The sequence below is a fragment of the Pyxicephalus adspersus genome, chromosome 7 (assembly GCF_032062135.1).
Source record: "Pyxicephalus adspersus chromosome 7, UCB_Pads_2.0, whole genome shotgun sequence".
Lineage (NCBI taxonomy): Eukaryota > Metazoa > Chordata > Amphibia > Anura > Pyxicephalidae > Pyxicephalus > Pyxicephalus adspersus.
The window spans coordinates 66,052,140-66,065,937 of NC_092864.1; the positions used below are offsets into that span (position 1 = coordinate 66,052,140).

General features: G+C 40.4%; 1 protein-coding gene across 2 annotated transcripts in view; it reads left to right on the forward strand.

Annotated features, from left to right (window-relative positions):
• Positions 1 to 13,012: 13,012 nt before the first annotated feature.
• The window catches only part of NAB1 (NGFI-A binding protein 1), a 33,277-nt gene continuing 32,491 nt past the window's right edge, over positions 13,013 to 13,798 (forward strand). For both annotated transcript variants that reach the window (XM_072418809.1, XM_072418812.1), the window contains exon 1: positions 13,013 to 13,143. The gene's annotated coding sequence lies outside the window, so the exon portion shown is untranslated. The remainder of the gene's footprint in view (positions 13,144 to 13,798) is intronic.

The following is a 13,798-nucleotide window of genomic DNA, read 5'->3' on the forward strand; positions in this document are numbered from 1 at the left end:
CATGTGTACAATCCTTACATATCTAAGATATGGAATAAATAAACTCCTGTGCACATGCGCGAGAGTTACACTATTTCAGTCTGGCCAACCATGATAGCCAAAGATCCTGAAACCAGAAAAGGACAAGGTGTAGGTGCTGGTGCCAGCAAAGAAGAGAGGGGGAAGGAAATTTACTTCCACTTTACCACGGCTTTCAGTTTCAGTTTTGCTTTAGATATCCCAGCATTCAATAGTAAAGAGGAGGCGTGCATTTTATTTTCCTTATATAGGTGTGGTTAGCAATAAACCTTTTATTGTGTGTTGCAGCATACTACCATCCAGGTACCCTGGGGAGCCATTTAAAATATTTGGCACTGCAAAACAAGGATCTACAGTCGTAGGAAAAAGAAAGTACACCCTATTTTATTGCTAGGCTTTTGAGTATCAAGGCATAATTACAAAGCAGGCCTTAAAATTAGGTATAACAACCTCAGATGAACCACAACACATACGACATTGTGTCATTATTTATTTAAAAAGGGTAAGTTAAAATGCAGAAGTAGTGTGTGAAAATTAGGTACACCCTTACCACTTGTAAACGAATGAAGAGGGTAAGTAAAAGCAGATGTTATGGCAGCTTGCTGGTCTGGAGCATTCAGGTGTGTGTTAATACAATGCCAATGAGGAAAAACATCAGTCATGCTATTGGAGAAGCATTTTTTTTACTATACATTAATCTGAGAGGAGTTAAAAGTTCTAAATAATAAATCCATTATTCTTTATAGAGAAAGTTTATTCATCCCAAAAATGTGAGAAGGCTGGTATTGCAGAAGGGAAATGCTATGTCCATTCTGCAATAAAACAATTGCGCCTAGCCATTTGCAATCTGTCAATGTACACTGAGCTGTGTATGCTGCCGGGAATAGGTGCCAGTGAATAAAAGCCATTCCCACCCAGCCAATCTGCAGAATGTGATCCAGGAAGAGGACCAAGCGAAGAGTCTAGCGCCTGTAATTGAGTGAGGAGAGCAGAGTTTATTTAAAAAACTGCAAGCAGATATGTGTGTTTATTTCATTGCAGAAGAGACATCACCTGCCCTATGCTGTGGTTGCAACTAATCGTCTCAGACTATAGCTTTAAAATAACTTGACCTTTTTAAGTACTGTTTAACACATTGGGGCTGATTTATTGAAGTTAGATGCTATTTGCTAGCAAATGCTTTAAAACCTGGACCAGCTCTATTCCAGGTTTGTTCTATCACCCAGCTTCACTGATGAAAGTGTATTCTCTCAAGCCTTGGAGAGCTTTATTAAATGAGGCCCACTGTCTCAGATGTTCCTTTTTTGTACAGTTTTACTTTGCATTATCCTCAAAAAGCAAATGAAATAATAAAATAACTCGGAATCCTATTCACACAATCACTGTATGGTTTAGCGAAGCCTGGGGGATGAAAAGCAGCACAAGCAGCCAGTAATTTACAGTGCACGCTGATAGGAGGAGAAATACGGGCGATATAGCTTTTCAGTCTAAGAATTTTCCTTTTAAAGGCTAAAAGACATGACCTATGTTATTAAAATGCAGCAAAATAAAATAATGTCTCTAAAGTCTCCTGCCTGTCAGGTTGTGTCGTGTGCTACACCTGTGAAAATCTCAGAGCTGATTGGCCAGAAATCTATTGGAATTTGTATTTTATCTGTGTATTAAGCTGATAGAAGGTTTGGCTTTAGGTTGATTGTTTAGATATAGATTTTACTACAAAGTTTTAGAAGATCTAACGTGAGATTGGACAGAGATTGCAAGGTGTATAGCCAGCTTTAGTAACTGCTAGAGATAAGCATGACAGCACGGTGGCTCAGAGGTTAGCACTCTGGCATTTGCAGCACTAGGTCCCAGGTTTGAATCTTGGCCAGGGCACTATCTGCATGGCACGGTGGCTCAGAGGTTAGCGCTCTGGCATTTGCAGCACTAGGTCCCAGGTTTGAATCTCGGCCAGGACACTATCTGCGTGGAGTTTGCAGGTTCTCCCTGTGTGTGCGTGGATTTCCTCCGGGTAATCCGGTTTCCTCCCACATTCCAAAAACATGCAACTAGGTAATTGGCTTCCAAAATTGACCTTAGACCGTAATAAAGACATATGACTATGGTAGGGACATTAGATTGTGAGATCTTTTGAGGGACTGCTAGTGACATGACCTTGTACAGTGCTGCGTAATATGTTGGAGCTATATAAATACTGTGTAAAAATAATGACTAAATGAATAGAAATCCCCCATATAACTGTAGATAACTAGTGCATGGAACTAAATGCTGGGACCCCTGGAAGTAACAGTAACAATGCCAGAATAATTTGCCAAAAAGAACCCCGCAGAGCTGCGATCGCCCTTGGTCTCCGGCTCTAGCATGTCTTCTGGGTTTAGGTATCCAGACGCCTTTATTGTGCTGGGTCAGAATGATGTAATTCACACAGAACTACATAATCACGGTACAATTCTATGCAGATCGTACATGTGCTGCACAAATATTATTATTAATGAACAGGATTTATATAACGCCAATATATTATGCAGCGCTGTACAATAAATAGGGACCATTGGCAAAGAATGATTGCTGGAAGACTGGCAGAGAAGCCGGCTGGTCAGTAAATGGAAACAAAATGACTTTAGTTCTACTTCAAGTAAGTAAAAGAAAAAAAAACTAAAATAGAATATCATATGAGGACAAATAACACAATCACATCTGTAATTCACACAACATGCACAGATAATAATAATAATATTATTACAAATAATAATAATAAAGTCATAAAACATATCTAGAGAAGGTTAGGGTGACATTTCTGTAATCTGCATGACATTAGAAGAATATAATGACAGATAATGGCTCCTCAGTCCTCACCTACCTCTCTGCTCAGAGTCTCAATCACTAATGGTCGGTGCAGCTCAGGAACTGAACAAAACATTCGCCCAGTTTCCTTTTCCTGGAAATCACTGACTTACAGGCAGAGCCTCCATCAAAACTGAAAGTAAGAAGAAGCAGCCAATCAGCGCAAAGCACCGCCCCCTGTGATTGGTCACAGCTTGTATGAGCCCTCCCTCCTGCAGGACAGATTATTGCTGTGTGTATAATGTGCAGGAATGGCTGCATCAACATGCCATGGCAATAAAATACAGTGTACACTAACTCAGGGGTTCTTAACCTTTTGATATTTGTCCCCATATTGTCCCATACCCCCTTTACTTGACTGTCGAAATAATCATCACCATTCCTTGCCAGACTTCCAAATATGTCAACAGCTTTTACTGTACTTTAGATATGGATAGCTAGGAAGAGAACAAGAAATAAAATCATAACAACTGATAACTTTATCATATTTATTTACAAAAAAACTAAATAAAAAATGACAAATATACAAACAGCAACTTTTTACAATATAACTGATTCACCTGTTTCAGAATATAAACCAATAATTTTACTTTTTACAGTTGAGTATTACATAAAAAAAGAAAAGAAACTTAAATCTGCAAGTTTTTTTTGGATTTCCTCCGGGTAATCCGGTTTCCTCCCACATTCCAAAAACATGCAACTAGGTAATTGGCTTCCAAAATTGACCTTAGACCGTAATAAAGACATATGACTATGGTAGGGACATTAGATTGTGAAATCTTTTGAGGGACTGCTAGTCACATGACCTTGTACAGTGCTGCGTAATATGTTGGAGCTATATAAATACTGTGTAAAAATAATGACTAAATGAATAGAAATCCCCCATATAACTGTAGATAACTAGTGCATGGAACTAAATGCTGGGACCCCTGGAAGTAACAGTAACAATGCCAGAATAATTTGCCAAAAAGAACCCCGCAGAGCTGCGATCGCCCTTGGTCTCCGGCTCTAGCATGTCTTCTGGGTTTAGGTATCCAGACGCCTTTATTGTGCTGGGTCAGAATGATGTAATTCACACAGAACTACATAATCACGGTACAATTCTATGCAGATCGTACATGTGCTGCACAAATATTATTATTAATGAACAGGATTTATATAACGCCAATATATTATGCAGCGCTGTACAATAAATAGGGACCATTGGCAAAGAATGATTGCTGGAAGACTGGCAGAGAAGCCGGCTGGTCAGTAAATGGAAACAAAATGACTTTAGTTCTACTTCAAGTAAGTAAAAGAAAAAAAAACTAAAATAGAATATCATATGAGGACAAATAACACAATCACATCTGTAATTCACACAACATGCACAGATAATAATAATAATATTATTACAAATAATAATAATAAAGTCATAAAACATATCTAGAGAAGGTTAGGGTGACATTTCTGTAATCTGCATGACATTAGAAGAATATAATGACAGATAATGGCTCCTCAGTCCTCACCTACCTCTCTGCTCAGAGTCTCAATCACTAATGGTCGGTGCAGCTCAGGAACTGAACAAAACATTCGCCCAGTTTCCTTTTCCTGGAAATCACTGACTTACAGGCAGAGCCTCCATCAAAACTGAAAGTAAGAAGAAGCAGCCAATCAGCGCAAAGCACCGCCCCCTGTGATTGGTCACAGCTTGTATGAGCCCTCCCTCCTGCAGGACAGATTATTGCTGTGTGTATAATGTGCAGGAATGGCTGCATCAACATGCCATGGCAATAAAATACAGTGTACACTAACTCAGGGGTTCTTAACCTTTTGATATTTGTCCCCATATTGTCCCATACCCCCTTTACTTGACTGTCGAAATAATCATCACCATTCCTTGCCAGACTTCCAAATATGTCAACAGCTTTTACTGTACTTTAGATATGGATAGCTAGGAAGAGAACAAGAAATAAAATCATAACAACTGATAACTTTATCATATTTATTTACAAAAAAACTAAATAAAAAATGACAAATATACAAACAGCAACTTTTTACAATATAACTGATTCACCTGTTTCAGAATATAAACCAATAATTTTACTTTTTACAGTTGAGTATTACATAAAAAAAGAAAAGAAACTTAAATCTGCAAGTTTTTTTTAATATCTTGACCACATAACACAGACTTTCACTAATGTAGTGAGATATTAGCTGATGTTTTTATACAATTAAAGCATGGAATCGGGGTACAGTTATGGACACTCGCATGTCATCTGACACGTCAAGTCGCTTTCTTCACTTTGATTTCAGATTTAATAATGTTCCCAAGTATAATAATACATTACCAGTACCCAGAGATCGAGTCTTTTACCCCCAGCATTTGGTTCCCATACCACCATGGGGTACCCCCGGGTAAGAACCCCTGCACTAGCTAGTAGTAATTTATTAAAGGTACAATAGCTGTAATGGGCTGATTGGAATGTGTCCATATAGGTCTATACAGTGTAAAGGGAAGTGACAGAGCACATCACAGTTCTGCATTTTTTATTATTGTGGTTTAAAGCAGAACTAAACTGAAAACAAAAAATATTACAGTTACCTTTAATCCTGCAGATCTCTAATCGCCACTGGCTCTTCCTTCAATCCAGTCCCGTGTCATCCAGGGATTCCTCTTCAGCACCGGCCGCCGCCATCTCCAGTTTTTTTTTTCGGCACGTCACTCAATCTCGGACCGTGCAGGCATGAGATCGGGTGACATAGCCGCTGTAAAGGGGGACAAAAAGAGAGCCAATCTTACTGCCCTTGCATGAAATCAGCATGCCCCTTCTGTGCATGTCGGAGATCAGGGTGCATCATGTGCAGAAGGAGCACCCACAGCCTCCGGGGATGCGTGACGTAGGTAACCCTGGAGGCTCTGCACTCCCATTAAGTCTTGAATGCCGCAGCAATCTGAAAGGAGAGGTGCTGCACCCTTTTTTAAAAATTTTGCACTTAAAAAATAAATAACATTTTTCCTTTACATATAAGGGTTGTCTACCCTTTAATGTAAAGTGAAAATGTTGAGTTTAGGTTGCATTTTAACACCCTGTCATCAATTTACATGCATTACTGCACATATGCTGATGCATGTTCTGAGTTCTTGGCCGTTTAGGAATGTTTTCCTATTACTAGAGGATGAAAAAAGAATTAAAATGGATTTGGACTACAAAGCCAAGCTTCAAAGCTTTAACACAAAGCTCATTGGTGATCAATAGGAATTAAAACAACCCCACTGCACTGGTAGTCAGTGGCAGTAGAATAAAGTACCCATCTTTTTTGAAAGTCAGTGGAAGGCAGGTCTACTCACATAACAACCTAGGCAGGTGCCTGCTCAGTGTTCGGAAGCTTGCTTGTAAAGGTGATAGACTTTATAGACACCTAATACCTTCTTACCTTTCTCATAGTTTCAGGGCATGAGTGCTACCAACATTATCATGGTGGAGAGCATGAAGAGATCAGGGAACTGCTGATCTTTGATCTCCTACCACTTTCTGTCCTGAGCATGTCTATTACCCCCTGCTCAATAGAGTACCCCAACATTCGGCTTCTCATGACATTGGTCTACTGTTTCTTAATGCTGTCAGCATCCACCAGCAGGAACACATAGACAGAAGGCTGTGCAGAGGCAGCTGATGGGCATAGGGACAACAGAGGAGACCAATATGCTGCACCTGTCTTCAGCTACCACTGATCACCTCCCACACTTCCCTCTACCACCCCTCAATTCTGCAACCACTTTACTCCTTCGCCACTATTGCTCCCCTCTACCCCTCCCCTTAACCACTGCTCATATCTGTCCCTCCATTTACCACTGATCACCACTGTACCCCTCCACCATAGATCACCACTACATCACTCTGCACTCCCTGTCAAACACTGATCACCATTACCCCAGCACTGATCACATATGTACCACCAGCACTGGCTATCCATTGATTGATGTCACTACTCCGGTAAGCCAGTTAGCACCTGAACCAAAAGGAAATTTCAGAAACCTGATAATTTTTTGGATTGGATGGAGCCTCTAGGAGTATTGCAGAAAGGTTCCAGTTACAGTGAATATATGTCTAAGTGAATGCTTATCAGTACACTGTATATAAAGCCCCCTGAAGCTACAGGACTACAAGAGCACCCAACAGAATGCACGTAAAGCTCCTATACTGTGAAGTGTTCTATTCCCAAAGCTGAAAAGGAATTTAAAAATATTTCCCCAAAGGGTAACATTTTTGGGAATAAAAACATGGGTAAGTGACATTAAAAGGTATCATCACTAAAATCTGAAAGGTAATCACAACTAGTAATACAGTATACCAGCAGAAAAGTGGAATTTGGAGGATACCCTTTATGTTAGATTCATTAGGTTAATGCTCAGAAAATAACAAAATCCATAAAACATAGCAATCCCATCTAATGAAAACAGAGAATGGATCATACATGCAATCAATACAAAAGCTTCACTCAACTGTTCCTGTGAATAAAATACACTAACGCTACATACACACGTGCAATAATTATCATTAGAAAACTAATGATTAACAACAGATCAACTTAGTTTAAAACTTAGATCAAACTTAGATTACTTTGAATGATCATATTGTGCACAGTTCTGTACATGCTCTAACGATATTATTGTTCAAAAATAATCCACCAATAATGTACACACACTAGATACTATCGTTTGAACGATGCAGGAAGTGTACCGCAGAGCAATCCACGATCACTGAACGACCGTACCCACAAAATAGGTAGTGAACGATCGTCATCCAATCAGACCCGCCGGAACGGTTGTTTCTTTCCAGTGACATTCCTTGTTCATCGTCGTCGTTGGCCAGTCGTTATTCACTGTAATTTGTTAGCAATTATCGGACGATCGATCGTTAGTCGTTCATTTCCAGTGATAATTATTGCACGTGTGTACGTAGCCTAAGACTATACCCACACACAGTATGAGGCTGCTCCTAGGTGGCTGACAGCCGCTGAGCAGCCAATACCACCACGCTCAATAAAAATGAATGGGCATGTGAGTAGCATTGATAGACAGTCATCAACTACCCTCAACTGCCTCCATTCTTTCCCTGTGAGGAGTTACTGGCAGACCACTGCTTAAAGAGCCACCCAGGGGCTGTGGTCACTGGGGTTTGCATGGGGTATTGTGCTTCACAGGAACAAACAAGTAAAACTTTTGTATCGAAAACAATTCTAGTCCATTCTATATTTCTATTTGATGTAATTGATATGTTTTTATGGATTTGTTTTTATCTCCATGTAATATAAATGTAACCCTTACAGATGGAAATACATAGACTTGGACAAATCCACTGGAAAGAGAGAGTATACCAGGGTATTAAGGATTATTTGGAATACTCTTACAGTTTAGGAGATTCAGATATTAATATAGGTGACAGATGATATACACTTAGCCATTTATTTTGGCCTATTTTCCAAGGACTCTCTCTTTTATATTTTACACTACTTTACACTCCTCTTTTTATTTTCACACAAGATTTTGCAAATTTCAACCAAGATTCACACATTTTGGTAAATGGACTCTTTTGGAAAATTATGTGAATCCTGTGTGAAACATTTATATAAATAAAAAAAAAAACAGTAAAACCAGTGTCAGTAAAAAAAACCTGCAGGTTTCTGGAATAGCATTTCAGCCTCTCTACAACTGAAAAACTCCTGCTTGCCAAATTCCTCCCACACAGACATTACTTTAAACTATTAGGGACATTTTGTCTGTTCCAGATGTTTTACATCTCAATTGTTATGTTTAAAAGGCCATGATACATGTTTTCATATTAATGTTTATTAGAATATCAGTTAGAATTCTACAGGAAGAGGAGATATTTGAAAAATATGTCAGTTTATTGAGAATATGTCGGTGGCAGTTAAGGTTGATTTAAAGTGAGAATGAACCTCATTGCTCCAATATATTTCCTAGGTCCCTACACTGCTAGCCAGTTAGAGTCTCTGTTCTGTAAAGAAGAGAAACGGGCCTGACTTCCCTAGGGCCACTGCGCCTATTTTTCATTTTGCCCAAAAAGGCTACTTTTGTGCATGCTCGAGATGAGCAGAAGGCGCCCCCAAGAGCCTCCCGTGATAGGTGACATAGGTATCCCGAGAGTCTTTGCGCTCCCATTCATTCTCGACCGCCTAGGTGATCGACAATCAGGAGGCAGTGCTGGACCCTTTTTTTTTAAAAGAGTGCAGCACTTAAAAAAACAAACAACAGAATTTTTACTTAACATAAAAGGGTTGTCTTACCTTTTATGTAAAGTGAAAATTGTGAGTTTAGGTACGCTTTATTGTAAGAAAAAAATCCCAACCTCACGCATGTGCAGTGGGATCGGCAATCTTTTTTCCCCATCTACATCATCTGATCTTGCGAACAGGTGATGCAGGAAGAAGAACCGGGAGAGGAGAGAAGAAGATATTGGTGCCTTCCTCTGCGCCTGTACCATTATATTATTTTTTTTTTTTTTTTTACCTTTCTCTACTTACTCCCCTAAATATGACTTAATTTTGTACCATAAAATAGGGAAATCTTAAAAACAGACTAGTGACAGCCATAGCTTCCTTCATAGATCCACTGGAGAAGTGAGGGTAGCCATCCTTGGGCAGGAAATGTTAGTTCCAGGATTCAAGCTGCAGTATATTACACTAACATTGTAATTAGATGGGATTTAAAAAAATGATTTACATATAATGTTCATAATGAATTGTATGTTTACATTCTTGGAGAGTGGTGCCTGTGTAGGAGATGTAAGAAGCACAAGTCCAAATAATAAAGCAGAAGTTACATTAATTGCAGATTCTTTACTCCCACAGAGGTGCAGCCTGCAGTAATGAGAGGATTGTATGAAGTATTTCTTTCATATTCCTGGAGTTAGCCTTTAACAAATCTGTTTAGATGCATAGGATTACATTGTATAAATAGTTTGTATATTCTACCACTAGATGTCAGCAGAGTACCTGTATGGTTTTGGTGCTGGGTTTGCACATGTTCTTACATTTATAGGTTACAATGACATTGTTATAACATTATGCAAATGTTTTTTAGTCATTACAAATAATACGATTTAGGGCTTATTAAAAGTGGTGCCTTAGGATAACGCATGGTAAAGGTTGCATGTTGCTGTTATCAGGTATACTGTAGTGCATGCAGTGTTATGTCAGCACACTGCACTGCACATTTTGTATGGCTGGATTTCATGTGTAGTGGGGAGCCATCAGTCATTTGAAAAATAATAGATTGTCCTCATATAGAGCACATGTGTAATGTTCCCTGTTATATTTATATTTTTAAAAAACAAAATTGATATTATATATGAACTAAGGTGTTGCTGCTACTGTGCCAATGCTAGGTGTGCACCCATTGTGAGCATGGCTGCTTTGTCTGTCACTGTCCTAGTGGCACATACGAGGGGTTGCTGAGAAGGTCGTGGCTTTGCCCCCTTCCAGATGAAATAGAAAAATGAGTGTAGGGGTATTTGACAGCCTAATATCTTAGTATGTAACTGTGCAAATATGAGGTCTTTGCGATTCCTAAAACTGTTTTTTCTTTTAGTGAGAAGCTGTGATGCCAGAGGCACAAGCAAATTTCACGTTGTTGGAGTTACGGGCCGTCATAAAGTTTTTGTTTCTCCGGGGAAAGTCAGCAAAGGACATTCACACTGAGATGTCAAAAACACTGGGGGAGAAGTGTCCTTCATACAGCACTGGATCATCGAAGACTAAGAAGCCCAAGTCAGCCTGGTGGTGTAGGGGGAATTGTTATAAATAACTGAAGGTTGGGTCAGGACATGTCTACAGTGCAGGGAAAGGGAGGGTTGGTAGGAAGTCTTCTAGGCACCAGGCAGAGTGATTATTACTGGGGTGAGTTTGTTAAATTTGGGAAAACAAATGATCACTATGTTCTAGTAGCATAAGGAGCTTTAAAGCCGCTAGGGGCGTCTTGCTTGTCACACCAAAAAACCCAAAAATAGTTCAGTTTCACTTTAAAGCAGAACTAAACTTAAAAAACTATTGATTGTGCTCACCTGTTGCTGGCGCTGCCATCTTCTTCCTTCTTTTCCTCCTTTATTGTTCTGTGTTAAAGCGTTACTAAAAAAAAAAAATGACACTAACCTTTAATCCCGCAGATCCTTGATGGCGCTGGTCCTTCACACAATCCGTGTCACTCCTCTTCGTCCTGGCGCAAAGGAAACTTTGGGCACCACCATCTTCTGTTTTCTCTTCAGACTTCTTGCCTTCCTTCTATGCCACCTAAACTTGTACTGCACAGGTGTGAGATCAGGTGACGTAGCTGCTGTGAAGGGGGAAAAAAAGAGAGACGATCTCACAGCGCATGCGTGAGATCAGCATTTCTTTCCTCTTTCCCCTTGCAAATGACAGACAGATACAGACAGTGACACTGGAGGAGGAGAGGACTCTGCCCAGAAGAGCTTACAATCTAGTGAGTCTTCATCGCCGTGGCAGTCCTGCACTTTTTTTTAAAAAAAGGCTGTTGCACTTAAAAAAAAAAACATGTTTACATTTTTAGAAGGTTGTCTACTCTATGTAAACTAAAAATGTTGAGTTTAGTTTTCCGTTTTTTTTTTTTAGTTTGCAGTGCAGCAAACCACCATGCACGCTATTATTATTTTTATTATTATTATTAATAAACAGGATTTATATAGCGCAAACATATTACACAGCGCTGTACATAAAATAGGGACACTAGTGCCTTACCATACATTATGGTGTGTTAAAACACATTTGAAGTGCACTGAGTTAATGCGTGGCACTGCAACCCTTTTAAAAAAAAAAGTACAGCACTGCCCCAAATCGCCTAGCGTAAAGCCTCCCGGTATAACTACGCCATGCATCCCGGGAGGCTCTTGGGTGCTCGTTCTGCGCATACCTGAACATCTCGGGCATGCGCAGAAGGAGCCTTTTCGCGCATCTTGCCAATCTCACGCATGCGCAGTGAAATCGGCAAGTTTTTTTTCGATCCTACGTCACCCGATCTCGTGCCTGGGCTGGATGAAGAATAGGAAGAAGAGAAGATGGCTCAGGGGTTAGCACTCTGGCCTTTGCAGTGCTAGGTCCCAGGTTCAATTTCCAGCCAGGACACCATCTGCATGGACTTTGCAGGTTCTCACCGTGTCTGTGTGGGTTTCCTCCCACATCTCAAAAACATGCAGTTAGGTTAATTGGCTTCCCCCTAAAATTTGACCTTAGACTGCAATAATGTTATCTGACTATGGTAGGGACATTAGATTGTGAGCTCCTTTGAGGGACAGCTAGTGACATGACTATGGACTTTGTACAGCGCTGTGTAATATGATGGCGCTATATATTAATGGTGGCGCCAGCTCTGGGATGATGCAGGATCCCCCAGATGGATTGGACTGTGCTAAGGGGATTGAAGATAATTTTTTTTGTTTTGGGCATTTTTCAGTTTACTTCCTCTTTAATCCCCTCACGACATATCCCCCTCCTATTGTGTGTTACTTCCCCCACCTCTTAGATTGTAAGCTCTTTGGGCTCGCCTCCTCCTGTCAGTCTGTATCTGCCATTTGCAACCCCTATTATGTACAGCGCTGCATAATATGTTGGCACTATATAAATCCTATTTAATAATACCATATTGGGGTGAGTGCCCTGCCCCTTCTTTTTTCAGTGGGTACCCCACACATTATTGCACTGTATTGTCCCCACACACACAATGACAGGAATTGTTGTGGTTTGTAGCACACCTCATAGCTCACACCCTCCACCCACACACACTCCATCCCTCTCCCTAGGATTAGGTCATTGGGACGGATGGTGTGTCTTCTCCTTGTTTCTTTCCTCCCTGTGGAGTGAGATTTAGTATTTGGTATTCCATACAGCTAGTAAGATTCTGCCACCCACGCCCAGGCCGCCTCCCACGCCAGGATCTGCGTCACGGACCTGTGTGGGAGGCAGACAGACCGAGCTGTGCTGTGTAGCAAGAACGGAATAGCCCATTCCGTCCACAAACACGGGGGGTGCACGTGGTGTGACTACACATCCTCCTACGAGGTGAATGCAAAGCCTTGAAGAAATCCCCCTCCTTATATGATTAGTATTGCAGTCCTAGGAGCAGGGGCTGCTGTGCTACAAAGTATCTGTAAAGTATCCTGCTCTGAGATAGGAAGGGAAGGGACAGGTTCGCCTGAATGGGGCATAGAGATTCGCCACTGGGACACTGCTAATTCATCCACAAGTTCAGGGCTGGTCTTCTGGAAAGTAAGTGAGATGTGGGGAACAATGGGGGGACATGACAGCAGTTACTTGTGTCATCAGAAATGCTAAAGCTTCTAGCAATGTCCAAAAGTCAGCTCACATTGTCATCACTTCACAACTTTACTAAGATACAATGCAGGATAGTAAATGCATGCAAGTTAGAAAACTTTGACATTGCCTTTCTCTAATCAATCTCCCCTCCTATTGTGTGATAATCCCCCACCTACTAGATTGTAAGCTCTTCGGGGCAGTGTCCTCTCCTCCTGTGTCACTGTCTGTATCTGTCTGTCGTTTACATCCTCTATTTATTGTACAGCGCTGCGTAATATGTTGGCGCTATATAAATCCTGTTTATTATTATAATTACAATACATTGTGTGCAGTGATCACTGAGTTCATAGCACCCCCACTTATTATAAGGTAGGATAAGTATAAAAGAACTGCATCCCACCTCTAAATATTATTATTATTATTATTATTATTGCACAGTATTTATATAGCACCATCGTATTACGCAGCGCTGTACATAGTCCATAGTTGTGTCACTAGCTGTCCCTCAAAGGGGCTCACAATCTAAATACAGAGCTAGGAAATATTTCTATGTAAATTGTACATTGATTCCTATTTATATGACATTGTACAATGATCAGCTCACATA